We start from the raw sequence: 14,970 nt of genomic DNA on the forward strand, positions 1-14,970 counted from the left end.
AATGAGCGAATCCGCACGTACTTGGAATATCGAAGTCAACTCACTTTAATGAATGATATGGAAAGTTTCCGGGCTTCTGTGACATTCTACGTTTCCCTGACATGAACAGGAAGAATACTTGGTAAGATTGGTTCATGAAATGAAGAACAATGGGCATCCTGTTGAGGCGGATTAGCTGTCCAAATATACAGCCAAGTTGTCCAAATTAATAACCAAGTTGTCCAAAATTCGAGTCAAATTCAGCTCTACATATTAATTCATTTTTAAACGTATTCAAACTAATTTTAGTAAAAATAAGACGATAAATAGCTTGCTAAGTTTCTAAACAACCCTTCTGAAAAGAGAGTAACAAGAAATGCCAATTAGTATTGAAAATATCGCACTTCAAACTTGGAACTTCGATGCTTATAAGCAGACTGTCCAAAATTATGAGCCCTTACCCTAAGTGTATTTTCGAAAAAACAACTATTCTAAGTTATAGAGGGTTCATAGCGTAGATGTTGGTCTTATCGATCAGTTAAGAAAATGATCAACTTTAGCAGTCAAAAAATCATATATAGGGGAGACCGGGGATGATTGAGACAGGGGTAGTGTGGGACAAGGCGATTTTTTCAATTAATTTTTGAAATAAATGGGATTTAATCATTACTGTATCGTAGGCAATATTAAGATGTATCTTGACTAAAAGAATGGATATCCTCAGTTTTATTGTTTTAATTCTACGAACATTTTTTTAAAAATTGATAAAAATCGTATATTTTGACGTCTCAGTTTTCCTCTTTGTATTTTATATCAGCGATATATAATCAAAACTTTTTTATCTCATTAGGAAGCAGCGTAATCTGGGAACATATTTTTATAATAGTTTCAGAGATTACACGCTCTTGTTTTTTACATAAAGGTTTTAAATATCAAAACTACACGTGGGGATGTTTGGGACACTGGAAAGGGGATGAATGGGACGTTGATTTTCGACAAGATTGTAGGTGGTAAGCAATTGTTTATTGTAAAAATGAAAAATAAAACCCAGTTTCTACTGGAAATCTCCCTCTTGTGCAAAGTTTACCAGTGGAGCAGATTTCTCTAACTATAGGGACAATTAAACCATTATTGTCTTGGGAATCAATAATTCCTTCTCAGAGGATATTCAATCTTTGCCCAATCTAGTTAAAAACTATTTTTTTCGAAAATTTCTCGAACAAGTTCTCCAGAAAAGGCAAGGCGAGAGCTAATTCAGAGAAATAATGAGAAAACAGGTACAATGCAGTTGTCGTAAAATCAAACAGGAATCCATCAATGAGTTCAAAACTAAGAGTTGCAAGAAAATCTACTCGCCTGAGGAATTTGATAATCATGATTGCAATATTTAGAATAAAAAAAAGAAAAGAAAGGTAGATGGAAAATAAGAAGAAAATACTTCAAATAATTGATTGATAATAAATGACTCTACTGTACAAATAAAATTGATATTAATTTCTAAGTGTAAATAAAAGATGAAACATTTTTATTTCTATCAGAAATATTTTTAATCTGGTATTTAAAATTAATTAACGTGTTCCAGTAATACAAATAATGCGAGAAAAAATGCGTCCCAAACATCCCCTTTTGCGTCCCATACTGCCCCACATCGGGGAGGTTTGGGACAAAGCGTCAAGTAAAATGTTTCATCTTCTCCAAGAAAACTCAGTTGTTTTCCAAGTTCTATCGAGTACTTTTTATAAAGTCAATACCCATAAGTATCATATAGGCCGCATAAAATTGTAATACACTATCGTGGTTTTTTGGAATAGTGTCTCAAAGTCAAAACATGAAAAAGTGTCCCAAACCTCCCCGGTCTCCCCTATTCGAATTTTTGAAGTAAAAACTTGTTATAGTCAATCTTGCAGATGTTCTCTCCAAGATCGACCACCCACATTCTTGATATATTTATTTTGGAGTGGTTCAAAACACGAAAAACTTTTCGAAGTGCATTTGCATGTAATATCGATCAGTCGATGCTTGTAATATCGATCAAGGAAAAAATAGGTTTTACACGTACCATCAAGGAATGTGAATACGTATTTTATATTTTCCGATAAAATAAAAGAAATAGAAAAATTTTTTTAGTGGGTTCAAAACAACGCTGCCGGACCTTAATTGACCAGGGAAAGTATCCCAATTTCTCGTGAAATTGTGTGAAAATCCACCAGGAAAATGTTTTTCAAGGGCAATGCGAAGATGCAGAAGGTGATGGTGCAACCCATAAACCTGATTATCCGCTGCCAGTCCATTCCTGGCATCCTCAAAGGCTTTTGCCATTTCATCATCCCGGTATTGAATGCGTTTTTTTGGTGTTTTTTCCATATTTTTGCTGAAGAAAAAAGTGATCTATATTTTATATATCAGAATTTGAGATTATCGATTGCAGAAAATCTCTTATTACGCTCAACTAACAGTACTAACCTTTGAAATCTTCACATGTAAGCTTCAATCCTTAATTGGTTTACCAATTGTATCGATAAAAAGCGCACAAAATGTTCAATTCACTGACAAAACTGACTGTATATGCTTAAGACAAATGGCAGCAAAGTGAACTTTTGGAATGGCTACTTTTGTAATTTTGTGCACACATTTTAAAAAATCACTTTTCTTATGCAAATATTACTGGAAAAATTGTGAAATTTTTTATTTGACATCGTGAAACATGAAATAATTAAACAATCATATAATAAGTAAAGTTTATGTAGAAAAATTATTTTTTTTATCCATCAATTCAGAGAGAAGTCGATATTACAATCATCGCTTGTTCGATATTAGGAGCGTTTTGGTATTACCAGCGTCTACCCTAAGGATTAATATTTACCGTGACAATCTTTTGCTCGAAGGTGGCCGTTTTGCGGATGGAGGAAAATTCACAAAAATTACCACCTTTGCAGCTCAGAAAAATTGTATTTTGCAGCTTCGTAAAAACATCTGTCAAAATTATTAACCACCGACTTTGAGAATTCTTCTCTGTTTTGGGTTACACTGTGCACGCCGCTCTCACCCATCCAAAGATTCCACTGAACACATTCACAAGAAAATTGGGATATTAAACAATTTTCACGAAAATCTCGAAGGAAACACGCATTTCCCCATCAAAATGAGACTTCATCAGATTTTTTATTTTACTTCTGTCAAGTCAAACATTAAGGTGGGATAGGTGTGATAGATAGGTGTGATTTCTTCCAAAAGTGGAACTTCCCACATTTCATTTTAAATTGGTAACGGGTCATTTTCTAAATCAGTTATGTCCAAAATTTGTTCTGTAAGACCCATTGGAGGAGTTAGAGAAAATCTGAAGATTAAATAGATGTGATTATGAGAGAATCACACCTAAAAAGCACCAAATACTTAATTGACTGTCAGAATGCAGTGCAAAAATTGTTTCCCGAGTGCAAAAAAACATGTGTTACAAAAATAACATAAAATTGTATTTTTTTTACCCTCCTACACAAACGGTGAAAAGAAGTAGACGATAGTTCCATCTAGGCAGTGAAGACCATATTTTTGTGCCCGGTGTAATGTTTCCGAGGAAAATGAGGCCTACATAGGTAGGCAAAATGTTGTACGAAGCTAAGCAAACCAGGGCAGCTTCGTGGAACTCTCCACTAAATTGTAATTTTGCTGTAGAGGAAAATCCAAAGATTTTCAAAAATTTTGTGAGGCGGAATTATGAACCTAATAAGTAAGAGATTTTTTTGACATAGTGATATAATTGATTAGGTTTGTGTGCCATTCGGAAAAAAAATCTTAAATCTTGGACACTTTTTTCAGTACGAAGCTGCAAAACACAACTGTTTGGTTTGGTAGTTTAGGAACTTAATGACAACTGTGGAATATAGTCATGACGGGAACCACTATAAAGAAGATAACGCAGAAGCACATGAGAACAGCCACACTGGTGAGAGAAATCCGAAAAAGTTAACCCTACTTTACCCTGCAGTATTGATCCGAAATCTGTGTAAACATTATGCTTTTTAGGTGTATTAGGGGTTAAAGTTACCCTTTTTCATGTAATTTTACCCTTAAAAAGGTATAAAATTAACATTAAAAAATGTTGATATATTTTTACACTTAAAAAGTGTTAAAGTTATGAGGAAAAAAACGTTAATCGCACCCCCATTTGAGTGTATGTACTAAAGGAAATGTTCAGGAAAAAGATTTCCCCTTATCATTTTCCGTTGTGATAGCACCATTAAGTCCCAAATGGTGATGACATCAATCTAGAAATTTTTTAAAATAATATTGGGATTGAATCTTTCAATCAATTCCATGATTATTCATTTTGAAAACTTTTTAAGTTTCTCTTTAGATCTATGAATATAATTTTACTTTACTGTGAGTGACGTAAGTAGATAATTTAACCTCAAAATTTCAAAAATAAGCCTATTACCTTACTATGCTAATATTTTATAAAGAGCATCTCAATTGAATACATAATCCTTGCCCAAGACGCTAATGGTGTATTAGAGATACTAAAGCGTAAAATTCAAAAATGAAAAATAACAATTGTAGCGTGATGATCCAGAGGCCGAAAATAATCATTAATTAATTCAGACTAATTAATGTCAATATTGAGACTGTTTTCTACTCTTCCAGTTGCAGAAGACAGTGTAATCAAACCGAATTTTTTTCCCCGCTTTTCTTCTTTCAACCATCAGAAGCAATTTTAATAACGAGTATTTATTCTACTTATTATTGCAGAGAGATATACATTTCGATCACGAGGTTTTGTGTACATGCCACATTGTTATATGTCGCAGTGTCTAAAGTGTACATACCACAGAGGCAATGTATTCGGGAGTTTATTGACAGATCCAATTAAAAACCGCCAAAGTTAAGTAACTTGACATTGAAGAATAGGTTTTGGAAGAGAGAGAGAGTGAGATGAAGAATCACGCGATTGCAATCATCAATGACCATCTGATTGTGATGAAATTTAATTACACCTGAGAAAATGATAAGATGAGTCAATATTGTGGTTAATTGATAAGACATCTCTTTTACATTCTCTCAGCTACATATAGCTCAAGAATTCTACTCAATCTCTCGATTATCTTTCGTTTGATGTCTTATTTGGTAATTTCACATCAAAAGATTGCAATCATTTAGCGGTAAAATTTTCTTGGCATGAATTTTTCATTTCAATACTTCTGAGGGGATTGTAAATCACCTATTGAAGAAGTAAATCCATGGGAAATAAAAATTAGACAAATTGATCAAATTTCGGAATAAAAAATAAAGAATTTTAGTATTAAACAAATCCGAGAATGTCAATTGAAGAATTTTGCATCGTTTTCCCCTTATGATTAACACAATTAATATTCGACTTAAAAAATAAAAAAAGAAATAAGAAAAAAATAAAAAGAAATACAAAGGTACTATTATTGGTATCTATCTCAGGTCAATATTTGCATTGTTACCCTTTGTGGAATAATTTTACAAATTTCAGATTAAAAAAGTTTAAGAAAAGTAAAAAATCGGATGAATCCCAAATAAAATTAGTATAATTTTTTCAGACTTAAATAAACCGGTTAACACAAAGAACAATTTTTTTTATTAAGGATAAATTCTACTTTATTGATATGAAAATAAGAACTTAAAATTCTTAATAAATTTTTAGATATAAGAATATCAGATTTCACTGTTATTTTAAAATGAAGTATAAGATTTCATTTAGAAAAATATTAGATATTGAGAGATATTAGATATTGAGATGAAATATTAGATCTCATTTCACTGTGAAATAATTAGATTTCACTGAGAAATTGTTCAGACTAAAATTTCAACAAAGCAATTTTATCTTAAATTATATTCAAAATTTAACAAATTTACTGTTAAAATCTTCCAAAAAGAACAAATATTTGATTGAATTCAATATTCACCAAGTATTGGAATAAAAATCCATAATTTTAATCAATTTACTTTTAGCGTCCAATTTTATCCTCAAAGTGTCCAAATTTAGAAACTGTCCAAAATCATGAGCTCCTCCCCTACACGTTGTGGGAAACTTTTCGTCCAAATAGGGCCTTTTATCTTTTTTTAATGAAATTTACATGATTTTCCTCAAAATGCTCGATTGGGACAAATATTTTTCACAATTTATAGAGTCGTTAATTAGTTAGCTTCTCTTGTGTGTTATGGTTATTCGAAAATATACAGTACATTTCCTATGCATTAATTTATTATCGCAATATTTTATATTACCGGAAATCATGCTTTTCCACACTCCAATTTACATTAAATCTTGATGAAGATTCACATTGATTTTATTTAATATGCATTTACATTTGTCTCACTCAAATATTTTTTGTTAGCCAAATTCGTCATCTGCTCATAAAAAAATAAAAATTTCAGAGATTATAGAAGCTTAAAATAAAACGTTAGAACGCATATACTATCAATAAATAAAACTTTCACAAATATTTTAATGTAACAGTAATAGTATGGAGGGACTTTAAGGCTTCGTACAGACTCTGGCTTCGATCATTTCGCATTATTGCCATATTCCTTTAATGAGATCTGACCTATGACAATATAATAACTAGTCTGATGTCACACAAAATAGGTCAGTTTCATTGAAGTATGGGAGTAATATAAAGTGTTCGAAACCAGAGTGTGTACGAAGCCTGAAAACCTTCCCCTAGTGTGAAAATTTCAAAACAATTGCATTTGCTCTTTTTGATTTTCTGAAGGTGATATAGTAGTTTTTAAGTTGTTTAATTGTTCTAAAGTGTAATACAGTGGGACCTCGATAGAGTCAACCCCCGATAGAGTCAATCTCCAATAGAGTCAACAACTATTTTTTTTACTCTACGGACTCCGATAGTGTCAACTTGGACCCAAATTGACTCCGATTGAGTCAACTTTTCCTTTGTTATTGAACTAATAATATTATATGATTTTAATATGATCTTTTCGAAATAAAAAATAGTCCTATTGTGTATCAACGCAACACCTTTAAACACAAGAAAAAATATTTATGTAAGGACATGGTAATTTTGTGATAAAATTCGTAGGTACATTAACCGTGTAATCATTTTCGAACAAAGTAATTTTCTTTACGTGATTTTAAGCTTTTTTACCTATTGAAAGTTCTCTTGTCTATGATCACAATGTAAGGAATTTTGAGCCATCATTAATTTGTAAGTGAATAATATTATGGCAGAAACAAAAATAAAATGAATTCGAATTACAAAAAATACGTACAGGATGGTAGATTTTTTGAGTAGGGTAAAGTGATATAATTTGGAATTAGTGTTGCAAGTTGGACAATTCGCCGGTACAAGTTGGACATGACTTTTTTCTTGATAAATACAGTACGAAATTTGTTTTAAGCACAAGGAACCAAATTATAAAACTAAAGCATTAAAAATATACAAATAAAAATGCAGTACTAAATTTATCAAGACAAAAAGCCCTGTCCAAATTGTACCATTGTCCAACTTGTACCACTGTCCAACTTGTACAACTTTACCCTATAACATAGTGAAGAAACTTTTCTAAATTTATTCGAACTTTTTAAAAACATTACTGCTTTGAAAAATTTACATGACAAACGATCATAAGAACTACGCTACTAGAGAAAACGTGTAAATTTATTTTAACTTACATTTTTAATTTAAAACATCAGTATCTCAAAAGAAAATTTGAATCAAAAACAATCAACACACAAAAACAAGAACAAGCAACAGAAAATTAAAATTTTTAACCTAAAAAATTTTTAAGCAAATTCATTAAAAAGAAATTGCCTACGGGTATGCAAATTTTCTTGATGCATAACGCCATTTCGCGCGTTTTTACGGTCTCGAATATGTGTATAATCCCGGGACTAAGTGTGTTTACTAATACCAAAAATATTCTTAAAAATCATTCCTTAATCTCAAACTTTTAACTAAACACACAATTTTTTTGGGCCAGAGAATATAGCATTTATGGATTAATTTAACAAAATATTCTACTATTCTGTAGAATTTATCAATGATCTAGTAAAAACATAAAAAAGTACCCCTTTATATCAAAATTTCACATTTTAATTGATTTTTTTCGGACTCCAATAGAGTCAACGAATCCAATAGAGTCAACAGGCCTGGAAATAATTATTTGACTCTATCGAGGTCTCACTGTATTTACTAGAAACATCACGAAGAGATTGTCAATAATTTGAATTATTTTCTTTCGGATTTTGGATTTAAAAAATATACATCACCTAATTGAAAAAAAATAAGCGATTGAAAACATTTTAAAACTCATCGAATTCTCAACTGAATCAAAGAAATAATCAAAAATCTGTAGAATCGTGTGAAAATAGTATTTAATTAAGAGTGTAAATATTCAGACAAAACAAACTTCAAGTGTTAAAATTTTAAAATTGATCTTTTTTTCATAAAACAATAATTTAAGCACCAGTTGGGCATTTTTTAATATAGAAGATTCTTCCAAAAAAAAATTAACAATTTATTTTCAGTCACATCTCAAATTTGCATAACAAAAGCAAAAGTACGTGCGCTTTTAGGCAGAGCATAACAAAAAAGGAGTGCAAGGAATAAATGAAAACAACCAACTTAGGAATAGTTTACCTTTCGCTTTAAACTATGTTGACTTATAATGAAAAAAAAAACTGTGGTAAATAGAATAAGGATAAACAGATAACTACTATAATTTGTGAAATTGCCCACCTCTCGGGTTACACAGCAGCAAAAGCGTGTGACGGAGGAAAATGAGAGATTAGGAATGATTAACATTCACGAGCTTGTCACAAACTTCTGCATTAATTAGTATTCAAAGCGTGGTGCCTTTTCTTGGCATCATTGTCAGGGCTGAAAACTCCCAGTAACGCACATCTCTGACCTCTAGCAAACACTAAAATCCAAAAGTTATGCTTTCCATGTTGCTCCCAAAAACTTCATCTCAACAGTCACTTTTTGCAGCTCTTTCCCGCCACGTCCCAGAACCATCACAGAGATTAGTGTGAAAGCCATAAGAATGCTTCCCGGTCTTTCGAAATGCTAATTGTCATTTGGTCCATTCTGGCAGTTCTTGGTCGTTAAATTACAATTTGCTGAAAAATTAGACTTAAAGCCGCCCTTTTCTTCAAGATCATGGAGCGATGCGTCTTTTGAATTCGAAAAGAAGAAAAAATCATCGATTTTGGGCGGAGGTGGTGCCAAGAAAAGCTAAATGCCCCGCAGAGAATTTTTTTTTCTTCCTTTAGCAGTGCACTTAAAATGTGATTCTTTTGAATTTCAACTTCCCTTGGTCTCCCATGGCAATATAGATGGCCGGATGGGGAGATGGGTGGTTTGGGGATTTTTAAGGATGTGGGTGATTCACCCAAGAAAATGTCGTTCTTTGTACGAAAAGAATTTTGCATTTTTTGGTGAGGGGTGGTAAGAAAGAAAAAGCTCGTCAAATGGATAAGAAAAAGGCATTTTCTTTTGTACGACATGATTGTAAATTCAAGAGAAAATTGATTGAGAGGTATTATATATACCATGTTTTCATTTTTTTTACTTTCCATGCTCCTTGTTTCAAAATACAACCTTCTCAACTTGTTGAAAATGTTCCTTGCATAAGGAGACTCCCCTGAGATTCCTCTGCATACTAAAGGATTTCACTAAAGATGCATATTGCAAATTTATGCCATTTTTCAGTGAAGTAGTTTTCCCATGGAGAAAACTTCACCTTCCTGCAGAGTTGAGATATGATAATGGACTTTTTAGGTGGATGGAATTGCCAGGGTAAAAGTCAATTACCTCAGTGTAATATTTCAATAAAATTTAATATGAAAATCTCTGTTGAAAATTGATGCACTTTTACAAACGTAATTTCACTATTTTTTTCCCCTGCAATTTTTCACTTAATTCGTGGCATGGCAGTAATTTAGTATAACCGCATTTTTTTTAAGGGAAAGCTGGGTAATTCCGATATTTAAACCTAATAAATATTTTTTTTTACCAAAAAAGTATTAGGGTGACAGGAACACCTATTGACACTTTAACGGAGTTATCACACTAGAAAATTTCACATTAAAGTTAAAGTGAAAAGTTGCTCATTAAAACTTCTATAACCACTCGAAATCACTGATTTAGTCAGGACACATTGCTAGAATTGCTCAGTCACGATGGTACATGGGTTGTCAGATGAATGTTTTTGTTTTTGAAGCATTTCAGTTGTTTGAGCGAAAATGTGCGATTTTAGAGAAGATGAGGAAGTTTTCCTCCTGTACACTACTTTTATGTCGTGAAAAAGGGCCCGCTAAGCGAGAAGAAGGAGGTTGTGGGCGAGAGATTGGCTCCTAACGCGACCTTCACATGGTGTCGTTGAAATTCTCTGGTGCGATTTTTCTGGACATAATAATTTTCTCCGGATGACTACGGAGGAATTAAAAGAGCTGCTTCAAATCGTAGGGCTTTATTTTCAAAAGAAAACTACGAAAATGAGAGAGCCAATATCACTCAAATCCCGACTGAGGTGTGAGTTCCGGCGATTGGTGATTCAATTTGTCGCAAACGACCTGAAAACCATCAGATCGGTTGCCTCTATTCTTGTATTCCCGGCAATTGTAGTCCCAAGACGGTTTCCTGATGCACAGCCTCAATTAATTCAGCCACCATCTCATGGGACCACGAAATCCTACAAGTTTATGAAGGAATATAAAATGTAGATCGAACACATTTTTGTTTAGCTTTTTTCTTACTTATCCTCTGCACCGATCTTTTTCAAGATCTTTTGTCCTTGCTCCATCTCGTGCGCAATAAATAGTAGGTATTAGCACTACTTTTTATCACAATTTAATAACGAAAAAATTGGTGACAAAATTATGGCGCAGAAACTACCTGAATGACTGCAATAAAGTAGTACCTGATGAAAATTTAATGAGCAAATTTTCCTCATAGATTTGCTCACTTCTCATTAATTTGCTCATTAATTATCAATCCCATTTATGCTATTTTAATATATTTAAACCAATTTTTGTGACTCGAGTCCACATTTTTATCACTAAATGAATCGATTTCTAAAAGCTCTTGACGAAAATTGCACATTAGGACACATGTCAGCAACAACTAACGTGAATTATATTAAAATTTTAATGTGAAATTCTCTAGTGTCATACCACTGTAAGAACTCGTGTTAGAACTTATTAACATCTTACTCTGTACCATTTGGAAAACGAAATTCGAACACTTATCTTTATCGAAAAACGCAGATTAATGAAAAAAATGTTATATAGGGGAGACCGGGATAGAATTCTGACGAAAGGTTCAATAGCAGTTCCCTGCTGAAGAGGTGTTCCTTCGACCCTAAATTCCTTCAATTCAGTTGGTCCTATTCTAATGAAAAATGAGCATGCTTTTTATTATAATTTTATTGTTCTCAAGTGCATCTGCATTATCGATTTTTCTTTGTGTTGGTTTTTGTCTCGAGTGTTTCCCTAGTCCTCTCCATGGTCTAAAACCACCGAACAGTCGTAATGGGAACCATCACAAAGAAAAGTAGATTATGTAGAATCGCTTGAGAACAGTAAAATGATAAGAAAAAAAAACATGTTCATTATTCTATGGAATAGCATCATAAATCTTTATTTAGTAAATCCTCAAATTAATTATACAACAACAATAATTAAATAAAATGAAAATAAAAAAATAGTGTTGGAATATTTTATTTTTCGAATATTTTTATTACTTTTAAATATACTTGTTATACCTAGTAAGGGGAGGTTGTGCGTGCAGCATCGTACTGAAAAAGGTGTCCGAGAGTCAAGATCTCTTACTGAATGCCACACAACAGAATCAATTATATCACCATTTCAAAAAAATCTCTTACTTATTTGGTTCATAATTCCGCCTCACAAAATTTCTGGATATCTTTGGATTTTCCTCTACAGCAAAATGAAAATCCAGTGACGATTTTTACGAAGCTACCCTGATTTGCTCAGCTTCGTACAGAATCTTGGCTACCTCTGTAGGCCTCGTTTGATGGAACAATCATCTACTTCTTTTCACCGTTTGTAGGAGGTATCACGCATTAAAAAAAAACAATTTTATGCTTTTTTTGAAAGACATGTCTTTTTTGGCACTCGGAAATCCATTTGTGCACTGCACTCTGACAGTCAATTAAGTGCATGGTTAGGTGTGATTCTCTCATAATGACACCTATTGCAATCCTTTGATTTTCTCTATTAACTCCAATCTGTCTTACAGAACATCTTTTGAACATCACTCATTCTGAAAATGATCAATGACTAATTTCAAATGAAATGTGAAAAATTTCGCTTGAAAACAAAGCAAATTGAATGAAAAATGCTCATAACGCATGGCATGGACATTGAAACAATCACACCTACCATAAATAGATTTAGGCTTAATGTCTTTTGATGGGGTAATGCGTGTTTTTCTTCGAGTTTTTCATGAAAATTGCTTAATATCCCAATTTTCTTGTGAACTTATTCAGTGGAATCTGTGTTGGGTCAAATATTCAGAGCGGTGTGCACAGTGTGACCCAAAACAGTGACACATTCTCAAAGCCTGTGGTCAAAAATTTTACCAGATGTTTTTACGAAGCTGCAAAATACAATTTTCCTGAGCTGCAAAGATTGCACAGATATAGTTAAATGGATCACTAATATGTTGATTATCATACACAAAAATACCAAATAATATTTTGAGGCTTATATTTTCAATTAAATATCGAATATATCTCTTAACATTTCGATCCGGGGAGCTCTTCCCTTATATATAAAATATTAATAATATCTCGCTTGGAAAAGCAATTGTAGTGACTTACTCATCCCTAAATCAGGAGGTCATATAAATTATGTAGTTCAATATTAAGTAATCTATAGTTAATTAACGTATTCTATAGTTCAATAATGGAAGTTCAGTTCTCTTATTGTTCTACAATAAATTATTCATTAAATTTTATATTGAATTTAGCAACACAGTTTTAGCACAGACCAACCTAGTCTTGATAAAATCGTATTCAACTAACGCAACCGACATAATCTAACAAACAGATTCGGTTTCGAACTTTCAAGCGGATAAAAATCTTTATAAGCATTCCGACAACGGATGTCAAAAACACCATCAAGAACACAAGGAAATAATTCTTTTTATCGGAGTTTAATTACAGAAATAGATAGTGTTCTATCTTGGTGCAAAAATATCACGTGAATTCTTCAAAATCATTTGCAATTAAATTTTACAATAGCGACAGACATAAAATGTCATCTTTAATCTTTTTATTGTGTGTATTATCACTCTTCCAACTGATAAAGCCCTTTAACTAAATTATTACTATGAATTTTAATATAAAATCTCAGCATAAAATTTTTGCACTTTGAGACATGCCATTTAAATTTTAGAACCGTCACACTCAAGTCATTTTACACTTTAAAGTGCCATTAAATTCTGAAGAAGAACTCACTGGTATTTTTTCATGTAATATTTCCCCTTACGGTGGTATTTTATTGAAAGCCATAAAGGCACCAACCACATGGGTAATATTCGATGGCCAGGAAGTGTCTCTGGAGATAATTTTCATGGGATAAATCAATGGCGCCAAAACTGCTGTCTTCAATTAATTTATTTTAATTGAGGATTATTTGGAGCTTAATGTTTAATTTAATGCCTTCACACGAGTGAAAGCATTTTGGGTTACTTTAGAAGAGATTCCAGAGAAAATTGTCCAACGGCATGTGTATCCCCGCATTTGCCTACCAAAATAGAAGTATAATGCGAGCAAGGCGTAATTTTCACCTATTAAAATCACTTTTACTTCAGGTAACTCTAATAACGTAAATATTACATAATTTTTACATGTATTGATTATGCCATGCCAGAATCTATATTACTCCGCAGTTAGAGATGGTACTTGTAATTTTTTTGAGGAAAGTCTTACGTTATCATTGCGCGAATGATAATTCAGATAACAATCATAATCCAGATTGAAGTGTAGCATTCTTTACAGTTCGCTCTCTAAGAATATTCACAGAGCCGCATTGGATTGAGGTTGAATTGTCCCAAAATCAGATTTTGGGACAACTCAGTCTCAATCATGGCGGAGTAAAGCCGAAAATAGACACAGAGATCGGCTTAGGGATCAGCCCGAAAAATGAGGATTGGTGTCGATACACTCACGAATCAGCCCAAAATTTGGAGGATCAGGCTGATCTTCTAAATTCATGAGGTCTAGTGAAATTACGGAGATTAGGCGACATCAGCGCCGGTGCTGAAAATAAAAAGCTTCACTTTGGGTGTTTTTGGGTGCTTTTTGAAATGTCAATTGGGTGAAATAAACATGGAGAGTAATGGTATGCAATGTTGCAAATTCTTAAAATACCTTAAGATTAGAGTAATGGGAAGGTCAGACTGCTCCTTTCTGTGCGAAAAAGCTCATGATATGCACTTAAGAAGTCTTTCAGCAATAAAAGTGTGAAGATTTAATAGAAATTTACGCTGAAGACGCTAATCCTTAATCCTAAATCCTCAGTGTATGATAGTTTGGGCTGATCGTTTACCATCAAATTTTTCGAGCTGAGTATTCTCTAGGATCAGCCTGTGTCTATTTTCGGCATAAGGCTTCAATGAAACCGTTTAATTTGTCGCTTTATGTTGACACTGAATCGTCCCAAAATCTGTTTTTTGGACAATGTGATCTCAATCCAGTGCTGCCATGTAAATGGCCTTTTTGTATTGGAAGTAACTCTCTAGAAATAATTGCCCAGAGAGAAAAAGCAGCAGCTTATTCGAGCCTTTTTGCTGTCTTGAACTTTTTCATTTCTTGCTTTTAACTCTCAATGCGAAATTATTGTAACGCGTACGATGCACATACTTAATGTGTTGCTCCTGGCATAAACAATCTGCGAAAGAGGTTCATCACCAACGCTAATGCCGAAACTAGACACAGGCTGATCTTGGAGAATGCTCAGCTTGAAAAATTTGGCGGTAA

This window comes from Phlebotomus papatasi, chromosome 3, assembly GCF_024763615.1.
Source record: "Phlebotomus papatasi isolate M1 chromosome 3, Ppap_2.1, whole genome shotgun sequence".
NCBI lineage: Eukaryota > Metazoa > Arthropoda > Insecta > Diptera > Psychodidae > Phlebotomus > Phlebotomus papatasi.